The 20,236-nt window shown below is 41.0% G+C and overlaps 1 long non-coding RNA gene across 1 annotated transcript; it reads left to right on the top strand.

Annotated features, from left to right (window-relative positions):
* Nucleotides 1-422: 422 nt before the first annotated feature.
* Nucleotides 423-3,374, top strand: LOC311235789. The gene is made up of 3 exons (XR_014620163.1): nucleotides 423-445; nucleotides 2,716-2,853; nucleotides 2,948-3,374. It is a non-coding gene; the product is annotated as an uncharacterized lncRNA (long non-coding RNA).
* Nucleotides 3,375-20,236: the final 16,862 nt, after the last annotated feature.

Raw genomic sequence — 20,236 nt, 5'->3', positions numbered from 1 at the left:
GCTACAGTTACAGCATTGCAAATTGAGGTCCCTCCTACCGCCGTTTCAACGCCCTCTGCCGCCCGTTAACGGCTCTTGTCAAATGGTTTTATTAGGGTGGGTGCGGTTTCTGTTTTGTGCCGCCAGGAGGCGCAAAGTCAAAGTCAAGTTGGAATTATATCCTTCCTTCGAGACAACCGAACTTGCTATGCCTCCTAAATGTGAATCGGAAATACAAAAATACCGGCTACAGCAAAGACCTATGGCTATTCCAAATGGCACGTAAACCCCATTGTTTTAGTGGTTTGTCCACTAATGTCCATTATTGAGGACCAAGTACGTGCCCTTAATCGGCAGCGTGTGCCGGGAACAGTGCAGGAGTTGACGACCAAATCGACCAGGGTAAATACTGGCTGGTGTTCGGGTCACCGGAGACGCTTGTGGGGAATGAACGTTGGATTAAGTGGTAAGTCAAATGATCTGATCTTCACTGTTTTATCTGCCGCTTACGTGACGTGACAGGGGCTACTGTTTCATATGATCTAACGAGTGGTGGTCACTGCTGTTTTCAAGTCCAATTGATCGCCAAATGCGAGGGGAGCACACAAACAAGAACAACTCCGTTATAATCCCATACAAAGAGCAAATTGACTGGCTTAATGCACAAAGAAAACAACACATTTCGAGTAGTCTTCCCTTGTACACATACTGTAAACAGTACTGTATATTCTCGAAGTCAACTTCCTTTGACTGGGTAGAGCAGACGGGAGAGTCGACCAAAGCAGACCCTGGTCCCCCAAGTCAAATTCTACGTATGTCTGCTCTACCCATTTCATAACAGGTGAGAATAAGGAACACATATTTATATAGTAAATTAAGTTGTATTGGCTGTGAGGCTGTAAACAGCAGATGTTAGCTGCTAGCTGATTGATTGATTAGCTAGCAGTCTCTGCTAGCTACTTCCCCATAATAGTCCATTCTCAGTGTAGCCTACATGCCTTTTTCATTTTTATATGTTACTAGTATACTATTTATCAATCACATTCAGTGTTGTTGTCCTTGCTCTAAGGACTTGTTATTGAATAGTCGTATTGCTTGTAATATACATGTCATATGTATATACTCTCTGTCAGGATCTATGGGGTAACAGTACTGTATATTTGCATATCATATTATGTCACAAATGTAACAGTACTATATACCTGTATGTCATGTATGTCCCTATGCCATAAATGTCATGATGTCATGTATGTTGAGTATGTCACAAATGTCACTATGAATTGAAAATGGGGGACCCTGATGTAAACAAGACGAAAGTCTCTCTGGTCTGCATCCCCTTAACAATTGTGTGTATTGAGCCGTACTGTATTGTATCCATTCTGCAATCTGTTAATAACGTTTTCATTAATTAATTCATTCATTCATTCATTCATTCATTCATTCATTCATTCATTCAGGTGCAAAGGTCAACGACCAAACACACCCAGACTACATTCCATCTGTATTCCCTTCAACATCACAGTCTACACCATCTACGTCAACGAACATCAGTCGCCATGAGCAGCGTGCAAAAGCAGACCCTGGTCCCCCAAGTCAAATTCTACGTATGTCTGCTCTACCCATTTCATAACAGGTGAGAATAAGGAACACATATTTATATAGTAAATTAAGTTGTATTGGCTGTGAGGCTGTAAACAGCAGATGTTAGCTGCTAGCTGATTGATTGATTAGCTAGCAGTCTCTGCTAGCTACTTCCCCATAATAGTCCATTCTCAGTGTAGCCTACATGCCTTTTTCATTTTTATATGTTACTAGTATACTATTTATCAATCACATTCAGTGTTGTTGTCCTTGCTCTAAGGACTTGTTATTGAATAGTCGTATTGCTTGTAATATACATGTCATATGTATATACTCTCTGTCAGGATCTATGGGGTAACAGTACTGTATATTTGCATATCATATTATGTCACAAATGTAACAGTACTATATACCTGTATGTCATGTATGTCCCTATGCCATAAATGTCATGATGTCATGTATGTTGAGTATGTCACAAATGTCACTATGAATTGAAAATGGGGGACCCTGATGTAAACAAGACGAAAGTCTCTCTGGTCTGCATCCCCTTAACAATTGTGTGTATTGAGCCGTACTGTATTGTATCCATTCTGCAATCTGTTTTTTTTTTTTGATCCACTTTTTCTCCCATTTTCTATATTTTCTCCCATCCCAATTTCGTATCATCCAATTCAACCCTCCCCTGTCACGAACGCTGTTTCTTGCCTCCCACAAGCCGGCTGCAATGTGGACTAAGTCATACATAGCACAAGTCCCCTCCGGTACTTGAGGTAACAGCAGTCGCATCTTTTCACCTGCGCAGCTCGACCTCTCGGTGTCGAGGAGTAACGCGTGGGAGGCTCACGCTGCCCCCGACACTTCCTGATTCTACTGCGCAGGCGCACCAACCGACTTGTAGGAGTCGCTTGTTCACAACGTTCGATCCCCACCCTTCAGTTTTCCCTCCCCGTAATACGGCCAATGTGTATTACTGCGGACGACCAGCCAAACTGAAAAACAATGTGGAGAGCTGGATTCGAACACGCGAATCCTAGCGTCTCCACACTGGTGGCGAGTGACTTGTCCACTACACCACCTAGCCGCCCAATTCTGCAATCTGTTAATAACGTTTTCATTCATTCATTCATTCATTCATTCATTCATTCATTCATTCAGGTGCAAAGGTCAATGACCAAACACACCCAGACTACATTCCATCTGTATTCCCTTCAACATCACAGTCTACACCATCTACGTCAACGAACATCAGTCGCCATGAGCGGCGTGCAAAAAGGAACTCCTCTTCATACCATCGTAAGTGATATCATCTAGTTTTCAGTTATGTGCCAAAATCAATGGGTTCCTAAATTGCAGTTTCTTATTAGTATGGTTTTTATTTCATTTAAAGTGACTCCCCACAAGAGGACTAAACGTTGCAGCCAAGACATCCAAGTTGAGGCAGCAGCCCAAGTTGAGGAAGCAGCCACACCTCCCATCACTGAGCAGTCTCTGTTTGACGAGATGCAGTCTCTCAGAGAGGAGAGGGATGCAGCCAAGGAGGATGGTGACCAACAGAGAACCAAGGTCGAGTCAAGCTCCTTGACCGCTTCATCTGTGGACATCAATTGGCAGGCCTACAATTTCAACATGCACAACAATGCATGTAAAAAATGCTTATTTTTTTTATATACAAAAATACAAAAGTGCTATTTCAAGTTTCAACATGCACAACAATGCATAACATATGCATAACAGCAGCATTGGCAGACCTACATTTTCTCCAAGAAGGAAGCCATAACATAAAACTTCAAAAGGGCTAAAAACTAAATTACAAACATCACAAAACAAACTGGTCAGACTACTGCTTGACCTTACTCCTAGAACGCACCTCACCCCTGCCCACTTTGACAATATAGGATGGCTTAGAGTAGACGACAGAGTACAGCAACTTAGTTAGGGTTAGACTTCTTTTTCTTTTTTCTGCACTCCGGGCAATACCATGTCTTGCTTTTCGGTAGCCTTTTGAGGTTTAGACACCTGGGATGGAACCAGTCATCACAGGTGTCACAGCCAACCATGCTCTCTGATTCTGTTGTTGTTTTACACAAGCACTAGACTGGAGTGCTTGTGCTGCTGGCCGCCTGTTGCTCCTGTTGGGTGGGTAACACTGGTAAATTTGTGGCAACATTCTTTTTATTATTTATTTTTTATTTAAAAAATATTATTTTGTATAACTCACCCTGCCATACAGTCACAGTGACCTGCAACCACCTTTCCCGTGCCATCTAAGGCCACCCAAGGATGATGTGGATCATCATTCACTCTGTAGGATGGTCTGACATCTGCCCGCAACAAGGTGCACCTTGTCAGTTTCCGGTGGAACACGGTTTCTACCCAACCAGAGACAAAGAAGCGGTATGCCTCTAAAGACTTATAGTTCTCCATGGCTTCTGATGAGAATACACCTGAAATAATAATGTAACTCTGGCCTGATCAATATTCTTCAGTTTTTTATCTTATCTTATCTCCTATCGGTACTGTTGTCATTATATATATGAATTGAAAATGGGGGACCCTGATGTAAACAAGACGAAAGTCTTCCTCTGGTCTGCATCCCCTTAACAATTGTGTGTATTGAGCTGTACTGTATTGTACCCATTTTGCAATCTGTTAATACAATTTCCATTCAATTACTGTATCTATGGAGGACAAACATGTCATGTCCAAATGTCATATCTAGCTACAGGCTATTCAATGGCACATTTTCATATTATTCCTTGCACAGGGCTTAATATTTCTCTTTTCTAACAGAGAATTGAAATAAAATATCCCTATAGGCCGTAAAGTGAATGCTGTATCGTTTCACCCCTTTTTTTAAGTTTTAAATAGACAATAATAAAAATAGTAGATGTAAACAAGACGAAAGTCTTTCTCTGGTCAGTATTGTACCCATTGTAGTGGAATATACTATGGAATATATTACATTGGATGCCATTTTGTCACAGGAAAGATTAGCCTCTAGGATGGAACTGTGACCGTACTGTGACTGTGACCGACACCTCCCTGCCCCCTCTCCTTGATGAGGTGTTAATAGGTGGGTAGGTGGGGTGGGGGGCTGTACATTGATGGTGGGGGGGGGGGGGGGGGGGTGTCTCAACACTGTTTTTTTCAAGTCAGGTCAAGTCAGCTTTATTTGAACTCTGCAGAGGAAGGATGAACTTTGCAATGTACAAACGTCTTTCTCTGGTCTGCATCCCCTTAACAATTGTGTGTATTGACTGTAGTTTACCCATTCTGCAATGGTAATAAAATTCTCATTGTAAAAAAATAAGTTGTATCTATTCTATTCTACTATTTTATTGCACTGCACTATTTTACTCTGTCTATTTTATCTTACTATTTTTTAGATTGCTGGACAGTAGTCCAGATGTGACAAAACGAGTGATTGTATGACTTGCTTGGTAAAGTAGCTGTGTCTGTTAAAAAATAGGCATTCCGTCTAATAATTGAAATACTTCTGCTCATTTTTGTTACAGTATTGTAGTGGCCATACTGGTTGTTTACATCAGGGTCCCCCATTTTCAATTCATCGTAACATATATGACATACACGACATACAGATAGACAGTACTGCTACATCTATACATTTATGACATACCAGATTTGCAAATACAGTACTGTTTGTGATACATAGTAGTATAGACATAGCAGCATAGGTAGTACTGTAGTAGTAGATAGTAATACATACTGTACTGTATTCTAATGATATTCCTACTTCTGCAGTAGTTGCATTTATTTTACAACATATTCAAAATAGTTTTGGGAGCAGGACTAAGTGGATTATGACTTCTGGAATCTATTCAGTTCATGACAACAATACATGACAACAATAACAATACACTTTTGTATTTATTAATGTCCAGATGTGACAAAATGGCATCCAATGTAATAAAAAAAAGTCAATCAACGAACTCGATTCTTGTACCGGATCTCCTCCCTGGTAAACAAGAATACCCTGAAGACTCTGGCAGGAGCACTCATTCAAGGGTACTACGACTATGCTTGCACCTCATGGTACCAAAGCACCTCAAAGGCACTAAAAACCAAATTACAAACATCTCAAAACAAACTAGTCAGACTACTGCTTGACCTGACTCCTAGAACCCACCTCACCCCTGCACACTTTGCCAACCTAGGATGGCTTAGAGTAGACAACAGAGTACAGCAACTTGCAATGGGCCTGGTCTACAAGATACACTACACGACCAAGGTACCCATGTACATGTCAAAATACTTCCCAAAGGTCAGTGAATACCACGATCACAACACCAGAGGGAGCTCCACAAATCATGTAAAACCCAGATTCGGCTCAAACAAGGGACTAAACACGTTTCGCAATTATGCCACAACAATGTGGAACGCCCTACCCAAAGCTGTAAAGGAATGTAAATCACTACCCACCTTCAAAAACACTCTCAAAGAACACCTACGGGAGACTGCAATTCAAAACTGGCCCCTACAAATGTCCTAACCCAGTTGTACAATAAAGACCAAGCATGGCTTTGTCAGTATTCCAATGTACAGCCCCACCCAACCCCACCCCACCTACCCAACCTCCTCCAATGTACAGTTTCCATGGCAAATGTATGTCAGTATTCCAATGTACAGTGTCCCTAGTAAGAGATATGTACAGATATAGATATAGTATTAATATGTACAGTGATACAGGTATAAAGACACTATGGTAGTAACTAGTAAGTCATACTGACCAGCAGTGTAACTAGTAAGAGTAGGTAAGAGATAGTATTAATATGTACAGTGATACAGGTATAAAGACACTATGGTAGTAAGTCATACTGACCAGCAGTGTAACTAGTAAGAGTAGCAGGTAAGAGATATGTACAGATATAGATAGTATTAATATGTACAGTGATACAGGTATAAAGACACTATATGGTAGTAAGTCATACTGGCCAGCAGCGTAACTAGTAAGAGTAGGTAAGGGATGTACAGATATAGATATAGTATCTACAGATATGTAAATGTCATTAACAGATTGCAGAATGAGTACAATACAGTACAGCTCAATACACACAATTGTTAAGGGGATGCACAGACCAGAGAAAGACTTTAGTCTTGTTTACATCAGGGTCCCCCATTTTCAATTCAGTGATATATATTTTTGGGCATACACTTACAATATAAGCAGCTGGGAAACACATTATATGATGTATTCAGGGCCATTTCACGTTGATTAAACGTTACACATTACATCCTGCTAAATCAACGTTAACTAATATTACGCGGCCAGTGTTGAAAAGCCTTGAGGTCGCATTCAATTTTCGAGAGACCATAACGTTAACTTGACAGCAATGTCGATACAGCTTTATTTGAGCAGTTGCTACTGTAACGTTACCTTAGTTGACTACATAACTGTAGTAAACAAACTAACGTTAAACCTAATTTAGTTTACCAGTAAATTCAGTACAGCGACAGCTGAAATCCACAGAACAGCCTGATCACAATAATCGACGGGCCAGTTACATTTCCCCCAACCAGAGCCTAACTAGAGCCACATTCTGCCAATCAGAGGCAGAGTAGGGCGGGTCTTCGGTGCCAGCACGTTTGGGTTGTCTCGTAAAGAATAATACTGCACTGTATCTGAGTATCTAGATGATTATCCATAAAAAACGCACGTTAATCGAAAATACCACACCATTACTGTACCAATGACAGTCAAATAATCTACAGAAAAGCATTACATTGCAAAATAATATGTCCAAGACTAGTGTCGCATGCACACACACACACAGATTGTAGAATAGCTCCCTCTCTCCACCGTGTAACTCGACTCCCCCTACTGGTTGAACCAGGCAGAGCAGGGTAAAAAGACGTCATCTAGCGTCATCTAGCTTGCTACCGGCGGTAGACGCCTCGTTTTCCAGTCCCACATCTGTAGGTGAAGAAATTGCAGGGGTCAGCAGGTGGCTTTCGGACAACAGGCTTTCTCTTCACCTAGGTAAAACAGAGGCAGTACTATTAGCCTCCAAGCCCAAGCTCAGGAAAGCACGGGAGTTTAATATCCAGCTAGGAGCTGTAACCCTAAAACAGCAAAAAAAAGCGAAGTATCTAGGCTGTATGATAGACGGGAGCCTAGATGGGGAGGCTATGGCCTCCCAAGTACTGGGCAAAGTCAACGCCCGCACCAGGTACCTAGCTAGGAAAGCCAACCTCCTTGGCAGAGATAGCCTCAGGCTATTAGCAAATAGCCTAGTACTCTGCCACTTTGACTATGGTAGCGTATCGTGGTTCGAGGGCCTGTCAGTGAACACAAAAAAGAAGCTTCAGGTTTCCCAAAATAAGCTAGTAAGGGTGGTAATGGGTCTTGGCCCTCGCACCCACATAGGGAGGAGTCACTTCCAGGAGCTAAACTGGCTTCCTATGGAGGTCAGAGTTACCCAGCTCAGACTGAACATAGTGCACAATATTATAAACCAAAGGTCCCCTAGATACCTCCAAAACTACTTCACCCCGGTCAACGAATCCCACAACCACAGAACTAGAGCAAGCATAGCAAACCTGAAGCCTGCTTCTTTCCGATCGAAACTGGGCCAATGCTCCCTTACTTTCTCTGGAGCCCAGGATTGGAACAAGCTGCCTCTCCCCATCAAGCAGAGCTTGAGCCTCCACAGCTTCAAGAGAAGCGTCAGGAAGTGGCTCATGGACAGAATAGAAGAATAGCCCCCTATAGTTTGAATGGGTTTCCAATCAGTTTTTAGTTATTGTGGGGTATACAATTTTAGCGATAGGTTAGTCTTATAATGTTTTAAATGTATGAGTGTTGTGTTATTGTCGTGTATTTTGTTGTGGCCTAACAGCCCTGGGACCATGACGGAAATAAGGGTTTTACTCTTTCTCATGTTATCCTTTGGATCCTTGTTGTGTGTTTTTAATCCATCAATAAAATAAAATAAAATCAAAATCACCTAGAATTGCATAATTATAATCAAGTTTGGGGTCCCCAAATATTTTTCCTGTGAGGTCTTTGTATAAAAAGGTTGAGAACCACTGCAGTAAAGCATATGGACCATTTCAGCATGTTTCAACCTTCCTCTGTATGTTTTTAATATGTCTCATTTAAGCCAAAAATAATCACCCTACTCGGGTCCTACTAATCACCCCAAAGTACCAGAAAATACCAGAAAATACCAGAAACTACCCCAAAATACCCCAAAGTATACCCCAAAATACCAGAAACTACCCCAAAATACCCCAAAATACCAGAAAATACCAGAAACTACCAGAAACTACCCCAAAATACCCCAAAGTATACCCCAAAATACCAGAAACTACCCCAAAATACCGCAAAATACCCCAAAGTATACCCCAAAATACCAGAAACTACCCCAAAATACCCCAAAATACCAGAAAATACCAGAAACTACCCCAAAATACCCCAAAGTATACCCCAAAATACCAGAAACTACCCCAAAATACCCCAAAGTATACCCCAAAATACCAGAAACTACCCCAAAATACCCCAAAGTATACCCCAAAATACCAGAAACTACCCCAAAATACCCCAAAATACCAGAAAATACCAGAAAATACCAGAAACTACCCCAAAATACCCCAAAGTATACCCCAAAATACCAGAAACTACCCCGAAATACCAGAAAATACCAGAAAATACCAGAAACTACCAGAAACTACCCCAAACTACCCCAAAGTATACCCCAAATTACCAGAAAATACCCCAAAATACCAGAAAATACCAGAAAATACCCCAAAATACCCCAAAGTATACCCCAAAATACCAGAAACTACCCCAAAATACCCCAAAATACCAGAAACTACCCCAAAATACCCCAAAGTATACCCCAAAATACCAGAAACTACCCCAAAATACCCTAAAATACCCCAAAGTATACCCCAAAGTACCAGAAAATACCAGAAAATACCCCAAAATACCCCCAAAGTACCCCAAAATACCCCAAAGTATACCCCAAAATACCAGAAAATACCCCAAAATACCCCAAAGTATACCCCAAAGTACCAGAAAATACCAGAAAATACCCCAAAATACCCCAAAAGTACCCAAAATAGTGTGTAATAGTGTAATAGTGTAATAGTATTAATAGTGTGTAATAGTGTAATAGTGTGTAATAGTGTAATAGTGTAATAGTGTGATAGTGTGTAATAGTGTAATAGTGTGTAATAGTGTAACAGTGTAATAGTGTGTAATAGTGTAATAGTGTGTAATAGTGTGTAAAAGTGTAATAGTGTGCTAGTGTAATAGTGTGTAATAGTGTAATAGTGTGTAATAGTGTGTAATAGTGTGTAAAAGTGTAATAGTGTGCTAGTGTAATAGTGTAATAGTGTGTAATAGTGTGTAATAGTGTAATAGTGTGTAATAGTGTAGTGTAATAGTGTGTAATAGTGTAATAGTGTGTAATAGTGTAATAGTGTAATAGTGTATAATAGTGTGCGTGTGTGTGTGTGTGCGTGTGTGTGTGTGTGTGTGTGCGCGTGTGCGTGTGTGTGTGTGTGTGTGTCTCCACATTATGGCTGTAGTGACTGAGGCACTCTGTACTCTGGCTGCATCCAGGAAGGGATTAACGCAGTAAAGGTTTAGTGAGACAATGAGTGAGACATAAAAAACGTAGAGGGCTCAGGAGGTAGAGCCGAGCGCTCGTCTGGTTAATCAGAAGATTCCCGGTTCGATTCCGGCTCCTCCCGGCGGCATGTCCGAGTGTCCTTGAGCAAGACACTTAAGCCCTGCTCCTCCCGGTGAGCAGATTAACACTTGGCATGGTCGCCTCTGCCGTCGGTGTGTGAGTGAATGTGAGGCATAAATTGTAAAGCGCTTTGGATAAAAGAGCTATATAAATAGCTCCTTCTCCCCCTCTTCTCCCTCTCTCTCTCTATCCATCTTTCTCTCTCCCTCCCTCCCTCCCTCTCTCTCCCTTCTTCTCTCTCTTCCTCTCTCTCCCCCTTCTCTCTCTCCATCTCCCTCTATCCCCCTTTTCTCTCCATCTCCCTCTCTCCCCCTTCTCTCTCTCTCCATCTCCCCCCTCTCTCTCTCTCTCTCTATCCATCTTTCTCTCTCCCTCCCTCCCTCTCTCTCCCTTCTTCTCTCTCTCTCTCCCCGTTCTCTCTCTCCCCCTTCTCTCTCTCCATCTCCATATATCCCCCTTCTCTCTCTCCATCTCCCTCTATCCCCCTTCTCTCTCTCTCCATCTCCCCCCTCTCTCTCTCTCTCTCTCTTTCTCTCTCCATCTCCCTATATCCCCCTTCTCTCTCTCCATCTCCCCCCCCCTCTCTCTCTCTCTCTCTCTCTCTCTCTCTCTCTCTCTCTCTCTCTCTCTCTCTCTCTCTCTCTATCTCTCTCTCCCCCTCTCTCTCCCCCCTGGTTGGTTTCCCTTGTTCCACAGCTCCTCCATCAAGATGCCATACAAGTTGGAATCCATCTTGAGTGCTAGAGACCCAGACACACACACACACACACACACACACACACGTACACACACACACACGTACACACACACACACGCACACGTGCACACACACACACACACGTGCACACACACATGCACACTATTACACACTATTACACTATTACACACTATTACACTATTACACTATTACACACTATTACACTATTACACTATTACACACTATTACACTATTACACACTATTACACTATTACACACTATTACACACTATTACACTATCACACTATTACACTATTACACACTATCACACTATTACACTATTACATTATTACACACTATTACACTATTACACACTATTACTACTATCACACTATTACACTATTACACACTATTACACTATTACACTAGCACACTATTACACTATTACACACTATTACACACTATTACACTATTACACTTTTACACTATTACACACTATTACACTATTACACACTATCACACTATTACACTATTACACTATTACACACTATTACACTATTACACACTATTACTACTACCACACTATTACACTATTACACACTATTACACTATTACACTAGCACACTATTACACTATTACACACTATTACACACTATTACACTATTACACTATTACACTATTACACACTATTACACTATTACACACTATTACACTATTACACTATTACACACTATTACACAATTACACTATTACACTATTACACACTATTACACTATTACACACTATTACACTATTACACACTATTAGACTATTACACACTATTACACTATTACACACTATTACACTATTACACTATTACACACTATTACACTATTACACACTTTGGGGTGTACTTTGGGGTATTTTAGGGTATTTTGGGGTAGTTTCTGGTATTTTGGGGTATACTTTGGGGTATTTTGGGGTCGTTTCTGGTATTTTCTGGTATTTTCTTGTATTTTGGGGTATTTTGGGGTAGTTTCTGGTATTTTCTGGTATTTTCTGGTATTTTGGGGTAGTTTCTGGTATTTTGGGGTATTTTGGGGTAGTTTCTGGTATTTTCTGGTATTTTCTGGTATTTTCTGGTATTTTGGGGTAGTTTCTGGTATTTTGGGGTATACTTTGGGGTATTTTGGGGTAGTTTCTGGTAGTTTCTGGTATTTTCTGGTATTTTGGGGTATTTTGGGGTAGTTTCTGGTATTTTGGGGTATACTTTGGGGTATTTTGGGGTAGTTTCTGGTATTATCTGGTATTTTCTGGTATTTTGGGGTATTTTGGGGTAGTTTCTGGTATTTTGGGGTATACTTTGGGGTATTTTGGGGTAGTTTCTGGTATTTTGGGGTATTTTGGGGTAGTTTCTGGTATTTTGGGGTATACTTTGGGGTATTTTGGGGTAGTTTCTGGTATTTTCTGGTATTTTGGGGTATTTTTGGGTATTTTCTGGTATTTTGGGGGTATTTTGGGGTAGTTTCTGGTATTTTGGGGTATACTTTGGGGTAGTTTCTGGTATTTTCTGGTATTTTGGGGTATTTTGGGGTAGTTTCTGGTATTTTGGGGTATACTTTGGGGTATTTTGGGGTAGTTTCTGGTATTTTGGGCTATACTTTGGGGTATTTTGGGGTAGTTTCTGGTATTTTCTGGTATTTTCTGGTACTTTGGGGTGATTAGTAGGACCCCTTTACTCTATTTGGTGTTTTAAAGTTCTGCAGGGGTTGCTCCAAGCCTGTCTATCAGTGACATCACTGCCATTCAGGCATATGGCAGTAATGTCACTAGTAGACAACTTTTAGCATGCTCTCGGTGGAACTACAACTAATAATATAATTTAGATGTAAAGTGATTCTTTTTCTTTATTAATGAGGCATATTAAAAGCATACAGAGGAAGGTTGAAAAAGTGCTGAAATGGTCATTCAATAATAACATTGTTTCAATGTATAATGCAATATATATATATATATATATATATATATATATATATATATATATATATATATATATATATATATATATATATATATATATATATATATATATATATATATAGTTGAATCAATGTTGATGCAATTCTACATTATTTCAATGTTGATCATATCATAGTTGAATCAACGTTGATTCATTGTCGGCTTTAAAATTGAAATTTCAAAAATGTTGTTGAAAATCCAATGTTCTTTCCATGTTGATCATAGCGAGCACTTTCAATGCCATTTTCTATGTCTGATATCAATGTTGATTCCAATCTTCAGCCTGACAAAAACACAATGTTGATTCAACGATTTTTTGCTATCTGGGATATGTATATGGTATATAGCTTTGATTTGGAAGTATTTGGGGTTTCAGGCGATCAACCAGAATGATTTGGGCATATTGCATAACGCGTCATATCTTGCGATCTATGAAAAAAATCCTTTTGCCATAAATATTTACAATCCATCTTTATTTCCTTTCATAGTGTGGTGGAACCGGAGACGTTAATTATGCATGTGGTCAACTTCATGGTTGATACAAATGTATTGGCAATCAAATACAATTTCGGGTTCAGGAGTTTGGTAGAGGATCTCTCTGGCCCGGAGAATAACCAAGCTCCCCCAACTCTGTGAGCTTGCTACTTACGTAATCTTTCTGGGAATAGGGCGGTGGGGTTGTGGGGAGGGGTGAATAGGAGAAATAAAGAATAGGGTGTGAGGTGAGAGGAAGGGTAAGATAAGGGGGGGGGGGGCGTGAACAGAGGCCTCAGAGGAAACATAGTTGTAGATGGAGTAGATGTGACAACAATTATACAGAAAGTAAGAATTACAGTAATATAATATAATTAATATAATATTGACAAATTTATGTCGAATTATTACATATGTTTTAAGATTGAAGGATTCTGTAAAATAATATTGTCAATAATTTCCTATGATGTCAAACAACCCCTGGCAGGTCCTTGATATGATCATAATCCATTCTTCTTAAACCACTGAAATGATTTTTTGACTGAAAGTGTTTAACAACCAGCGAACAAAAGTCAACTGTTTTCGCAAGATTCTCAGCTTGGTTGCGTCTCTCATCACCTGCCACACTAATCTCATTTCTCAACCAATTTGCAGCCAGCTAAACAAATAAAAAAACATTATTATATAAACATTTTCCCCTGAGGTGTAGGTCTGACCACAAAATAAACGTAACACTATTATCTCTTCATTTATTGGTTTGTCACAACCTTGAGATAACCTTAAGACTGTACAGGGATTTAGCACATTTCCATGCTTATGTAAGATTCCATCTTGAGGCTAGAAAGTAGGGGCGAAGAAGACAGGGAGAATATATCTGAATCGACAGTTTCTTCCATCTAGAATAATCAAGGACCGTAAACATCACCTTCAAGGGAATTACAGAGCATTATAGTAGATAGTAATTATATTTTATGAAAGGCCTCATATGATGACATTTACTGTTTTGTTCAGTAGAGAGAGAGCGAGAGCGAGAGCGAGAGAAAGAGAGAGAGAGAAAGAGAGAGAAAGAAAGACAGTATGTGTGTGTGTACACATGTGTATACTGTGCAAGTGAGCAGCCAAATTTCACTTAAAATATGTAAATAAAGTACTTATCGACCACAGGAAAAAGGTACATATTGTATGTCACATTATAGCCATAAGTAATATAGTGACATATTTACATAAATGTAAAATGTGTATGTATTGGGGCGCCCGAGTGGTGAACCACTTAATGCGCTGCGTCGCAACACGGCCGACCCAGGTTCGATTCCCGGACCAGGCATTCTTTGCCGAATGTCTTCCCCTGCTCTCTCTCCCATTCCTCCTCTCTCTCTCTCTCTACCGGACTGCCCGGTAGTAAAAATCTACAAAAACGTAACTTGTCTGAAAGGACAAGTAACATTTAAAATGTGTATGTATTACAAATAAGTAATATATTGACATTTACGAAAATTTACAATGTGTACGTATTACAAATAAGTAATATATTGACATATTTACGAAAAATTGACAATTGTGTATGTATTACACATAAGAACATATTATGTATTCAAAGAAAATTTTTTCAGAAAATGTTTGTTTACTATTTCTAGTATTACTATTACTATTTCTATACTTTTCCCCTATAACATTTCAAAGCAAATATCCTGCTTTTTACTGCATAACATGTACTGTAAGTATCATCACCCCCATCCTTGCTTCCTTGCACTGGCTCCCGGTAAACACCAGGATACATTTCAAGGTCCTGGTGTTTGCCTACAGAGCCCTCCATGGGCAAGCCCCCCCCCCCCCCCTACATTAACACTTTGAGTGCCACTCACGGCTTTTCTCGGGTTTACGCCCCGACCGTTGAATGCCACGGTCACGATCGAGTATTATCGGGTATTTTATTTAAAAAACTTTATTAGCGATCTGAAATCATATTGCATCACGCGAGCCTACCGTTGGAGATCCAGGGACCGCCGGCGCTCAGATGTGAAAAAAGCGCCCCCTATCGTCTCCCAGATGGTAAATCACCCTTTTGGAATGGACTCAATGAAAGTGAATGGGAGCGCACATATACTATCGATCATCTAGCGTTTATTTGAAAACGATTCATAAAAATAGGACGACAAATGACAACGTTCTGGAATATTCCAGTAAAAGGCGATTATCATAGGCATGGGTTGTTTTCCCCCGGAAAACGAGTGATTTTCAAAATGCTATTGAAGTAACAATTAATTCATATGGCCAATCAAGTTAAGATTAAGTTAAAACTAGCTAGATAAATAATATCAATCCACCCAGACACAATCCACACAGACTGACCTAATCACACACTAGTTTCATGTCACACACACACACACACACACACACACACACACACACACACACACACACACACACACACACACACACACACACACACACACACACACACACACACACACAGTGACCATTGTCTAAACTAACAAGACAGACTGGTTAACACTTTGAGCGCCACGCCTGGTTTTCCGTTTTACCGGCTGAATGCCACCATCGGCGCCAATGTTAACGTTAATATCGCCTAATCTATGTTTTAAATTATGGCTATATTCAGTACCGGATTTTTTTCCCCATTCATTTTCATTGAGTCCATTCCAAAATCACTTATGTCATCTGGGAGACGACAGGGGGCGCTTTTTTCCACAGTGATCGCCGGCGCCCCTCGGCTATACTCGGGTAGGCTCGGGTGATGCAATAATTTTTCAGATCGCTAAAAAAAAATCCGAGAAATCTCGTGAGTGGCTAGCAACCACCTATAAAAAAACCAGAGAAATCTCGTGAGTGGCACGGAAAGTGTTAAGTGGACCACACACACTGATGAATGACACACACACACCCAGTATTGCAGGTGACCGAAAGTAGAGCTCACACCCCCTCACCCATTAGAATCTCATGCAGACAGAGACCAAAACCAGTTTACCCAGGTAGTGATAAGCAAATCACATCACAGCATTTAGATTCGGTTGACACACATATAAACCAAACATCTTGACATTAGAACACACACACGACAGGACAAGCTGTGTGTCAGAGAGATTCTTTGTATCCTGTGATATTGCTGTATTTCTACTGCTGGTGCCCTGCTGAATAAATCGACTGAGAACCTGAAGCCATTGACTTTCAACTTGTATCCAGCGTCTACTTTCTTGCCCTGAAATTGGTCATTCCATAATTGTTGTTTACAAAGTCACAGCGGATTTGTAACTTCACTATCAAACGGAAATGAAGCGATAAAAATACAATCTGCCTTGCCAATGTTGACTGGAAAATGAGTCTTTGATAAGCGACGGGCAGATTAGACACATAGCCATAATTTAAAACATAGATTAGGCGATATTAATGTTAACATTGGCCGTGGATGGTGGCATTCAACGGGGTAAAAAGGAAAACACGGCCGGCACTGAAAGTGTTAATGAGCTCATACACCCACTCTCGTCCAGCCGGTCACTGCGGTCATCTCATCAGGAGCTCCTGGTGGTGCCCAGGACCAACTTTTGTTACAAATTTACGAAACGTTACTGCATTACGTTTTTAATTGGGAGGGGCGGAGGTAGAGAGGTTGTTAGGGTTTGTATGCGACCCCAATAGCACAACACAAGACAGTGATCAGAGTTAGCCAAAAACAGGGCGTAATTTATTATACAGCGAAATGCAGCACTGTCCCTTTAACACTTTGGATGCCACGGACGACAAAACACGTGTTCGCAGTCCGCCCCCTGAATGCCCACCACGACAATTAGCATGACATTTTTGGAATGGCGATCAGGAATTGGAATAATCTTTTTGGATACCATCTGATCTCAGGTAAGGAATCTATTTGACCAGTCTTAGGATAACCAGACCTGTTTTCACGGAGATATAAGCTTTTCCCCTATGTGTGATATGGCTGTTTGGCTGTGCGAGCGATCAGGAACTAAGAGAATCGATTTTCAGCTTGCGGCACCAGCGTGCATACGTACACATATACTATCGATAATCTAGCGTTTATTTGAAAACGATTCATAAATAGGCCAAAAAATTTCAACGTTCTAGAATATTCCAGTACAGGACGTTTATCACAGAATCTTTTTTTCCCCCTTGAAAACGAGGGCTTTTCAAAATGCTATAAAACGGAAATGAACCGATAAAAAAACAATCCGCTTCGACAATGTTGACTGGAAAATGAGTCATTGATAAGCGACAGGCAGATTAGACACATAGCCATAATTTAAAACATAGATTAGGCGATATTAACGCTAACATTGAAGTGGATGGTGGGCATTCAAGCACTAAATGTGCGCCCCCTGCTGGGCACTGAAAGTGTTAAGGGCAAACATAAAAACAACCCGTAGGCAAATAAACAGAGTCCAGTAAACGAAGTAACTCGGAACGTCCCCTTTAACACAATCAGGGCCACTGGGATGAGTCTAATTAATCTCAAGAGGACCGGGAAATGTAAACAGACGTGGGGCTGTTTGTAGAGCTAAATCTATACTTTATAGTATTGCTATCTGTCCATTCTCATTGTCAATTGAGTCCATAAACCGTCCCTTCAAAATGGCTTAAAGAAAAAAAAATCATCAATACGTTCTCATTTTATAGCGCTGTGAATATAAGCCTTATGGGATTTGGTCTAGTATATTTTCTGGAAGGCTAGATATAGGGCTAATAGCTGCTAACGTTATATCCAATGGCATTTCCGTTTTACAGATGCTACAGAAATAACTCAAACTGCATATGATCGGCACGATCCTCAAGCATGTATGCATGAAAGGGGGGGGGGCGTGGGATGTCATTTCTGATTATTGATTACCAATAACCGCGTTAGCCTCATTAGCCTCATAGGCCGAACGCCTGGTTGAGTATCATAATAATGCCCGATTGGGCTGTACTTTACGTGAAAAAGATATTACCATGGTCCGGTAAGATCCCCCCGAGCATTTCCCCGTTATCGATCGCCATCTGGTAGATCGATATGTCCATTGGCTGATGATAAATCCCCTTATTGCATGGTGAAATCTGCGATGCAAAACATAATCCAAGGTACAGGCTACACATCCAGAATCCAGCTACTGGAAACTCAAAAAAATATTCCAAAAAAAGAATGCTCCCTTCAGCCACAGTGCACACTGCATTATCGCGATAGCGCCCCTAAGATGATCTGGCCGGTATTGCACCTTCTCAAATTCAATGAATAGGGTAAATCTGCAGTGCAGCTCGGCGACCTTGAATAGGTTATTAATATGGAATAAAAGCAATAACAACTTGCCACGGATATATCCGTGCTTCTGTCCACAACGTGTGGAATCGAAACACGGAGATCTCCGTGCTTGGGCGGGATAGTGTTAAGGGTGAATGTCAATAAGCCCAAAGGCGATGAAAAAACAGAGTCCAGGAATAATGCAAATGTTCTGAGTCTAGTCTGTCCGACGGGCAACAAAAAAAGCGAGGATCCACGAAAAGAGAGAGAGCGCACAGGAATCCTCCAGGGGAAAATGGGGAGCGACACGACGTCTCACACCGGAGACGCCGCAGTACGCGGTACCATACGGCAGTAGATGGCATGACGTCTCACACCGGAGACGTGGCAGTAGATGGTAGAATACAGAACGACCTGGCAACGAGTGAAAAGGCAGTCGGAATACTTATACTCTCCCGACGAGCTGATTGCCAATGTAGTATATTTTTTATTGGTTATTAATGATTATTAGACATTATTATAGCATAATCAGAATGGCCAGTTTGAGAGCAGACAATAATGTGAATTTAGCCATCTGTTCCAAAAAATTACAAAAAAGCTCACTAAAAAATAACAGGTTCCCCAGAGAGAGAGCCCCCACAGGACAAAACCAGTTGATTAGGGTGTGACTGAATGACCTTTTGTTACTAGACTGACAGAACCACACACACACACACACACACACACACACACACACACACACACACACACACACACACACACACACACACACACACACACACACACACACACACACACACACACACACACACACAGTATTGCAGGTGACAGAGATTAGGGCTCACACACTGACCAAACCAGTTTACATAGGTAGGAATGGCGAATCACATCACAGCGTTTAGATTCGGTTTGAACACATATAAACCACTCATCTTGACATTAGAGGACACACATGTCAGGAGACCCAGCTGGATGTGTCATTGAGAGATTTTGATATCCTGTGAATGCTTTGGAAAACTACCTTGCTGCTGCATTGCCAATAAAACAAACTTTCACTCCCGGACCATTGCTCCACAAACCACTTGTTTCCAGCCTTTGTCTTCTCCTCCGAGCGGACACAAAATCAAGCGTGCCAAATTAAGTCACGTTACCAACTATTCTCAGGTGCATGAAGCTGATTGTTTGGCACGCCCCCCGTTGGGAAGCGTGCAGTGTTCACCCAGCCCTCACAGAGGTTGTTTTAACAATTATGTTTAATATTTACTGTATATAGGGCTTTTATCCAAAGCAATTTACAATTCATGGCTCACATTCACCCATTCACCCACACACCGATGGCAGAGACAACCATGCAAGATGCCAACCTGCTCATCAGGGGCAGTTCAGGGTTAAGTGTCTTGCTCAAGGACACTTTGACACACTGCCGGGAGGACCCGGAATCTAACTGGGTACCTTCAGATTACCAGACGACGGCTCTACCTCCAGACCCACTGTTGCCCTGGATTAGGCCATAGGCATGTCGGATTGTTGGAGATGCTGAGAAAA

The sequence above is a fragment of the Notolepis coatsorum genome, assembly GCF_963971535.1.
Source record: "Notolepis coatsorum genome assembly, chromosome: 10".
NCBI classification, from domain to species: Eukaryota; Metazoa; Chordata; class Actinopteri; order Aulopiformes; family Paralepididae; genus Notolepis; species Notolepis coatsorum.
The sequence above is the reverse complement of the archived record's forward strand: the minus strand, read 5'-3'. Positions and strand labels throughout refer to the sequence as shown.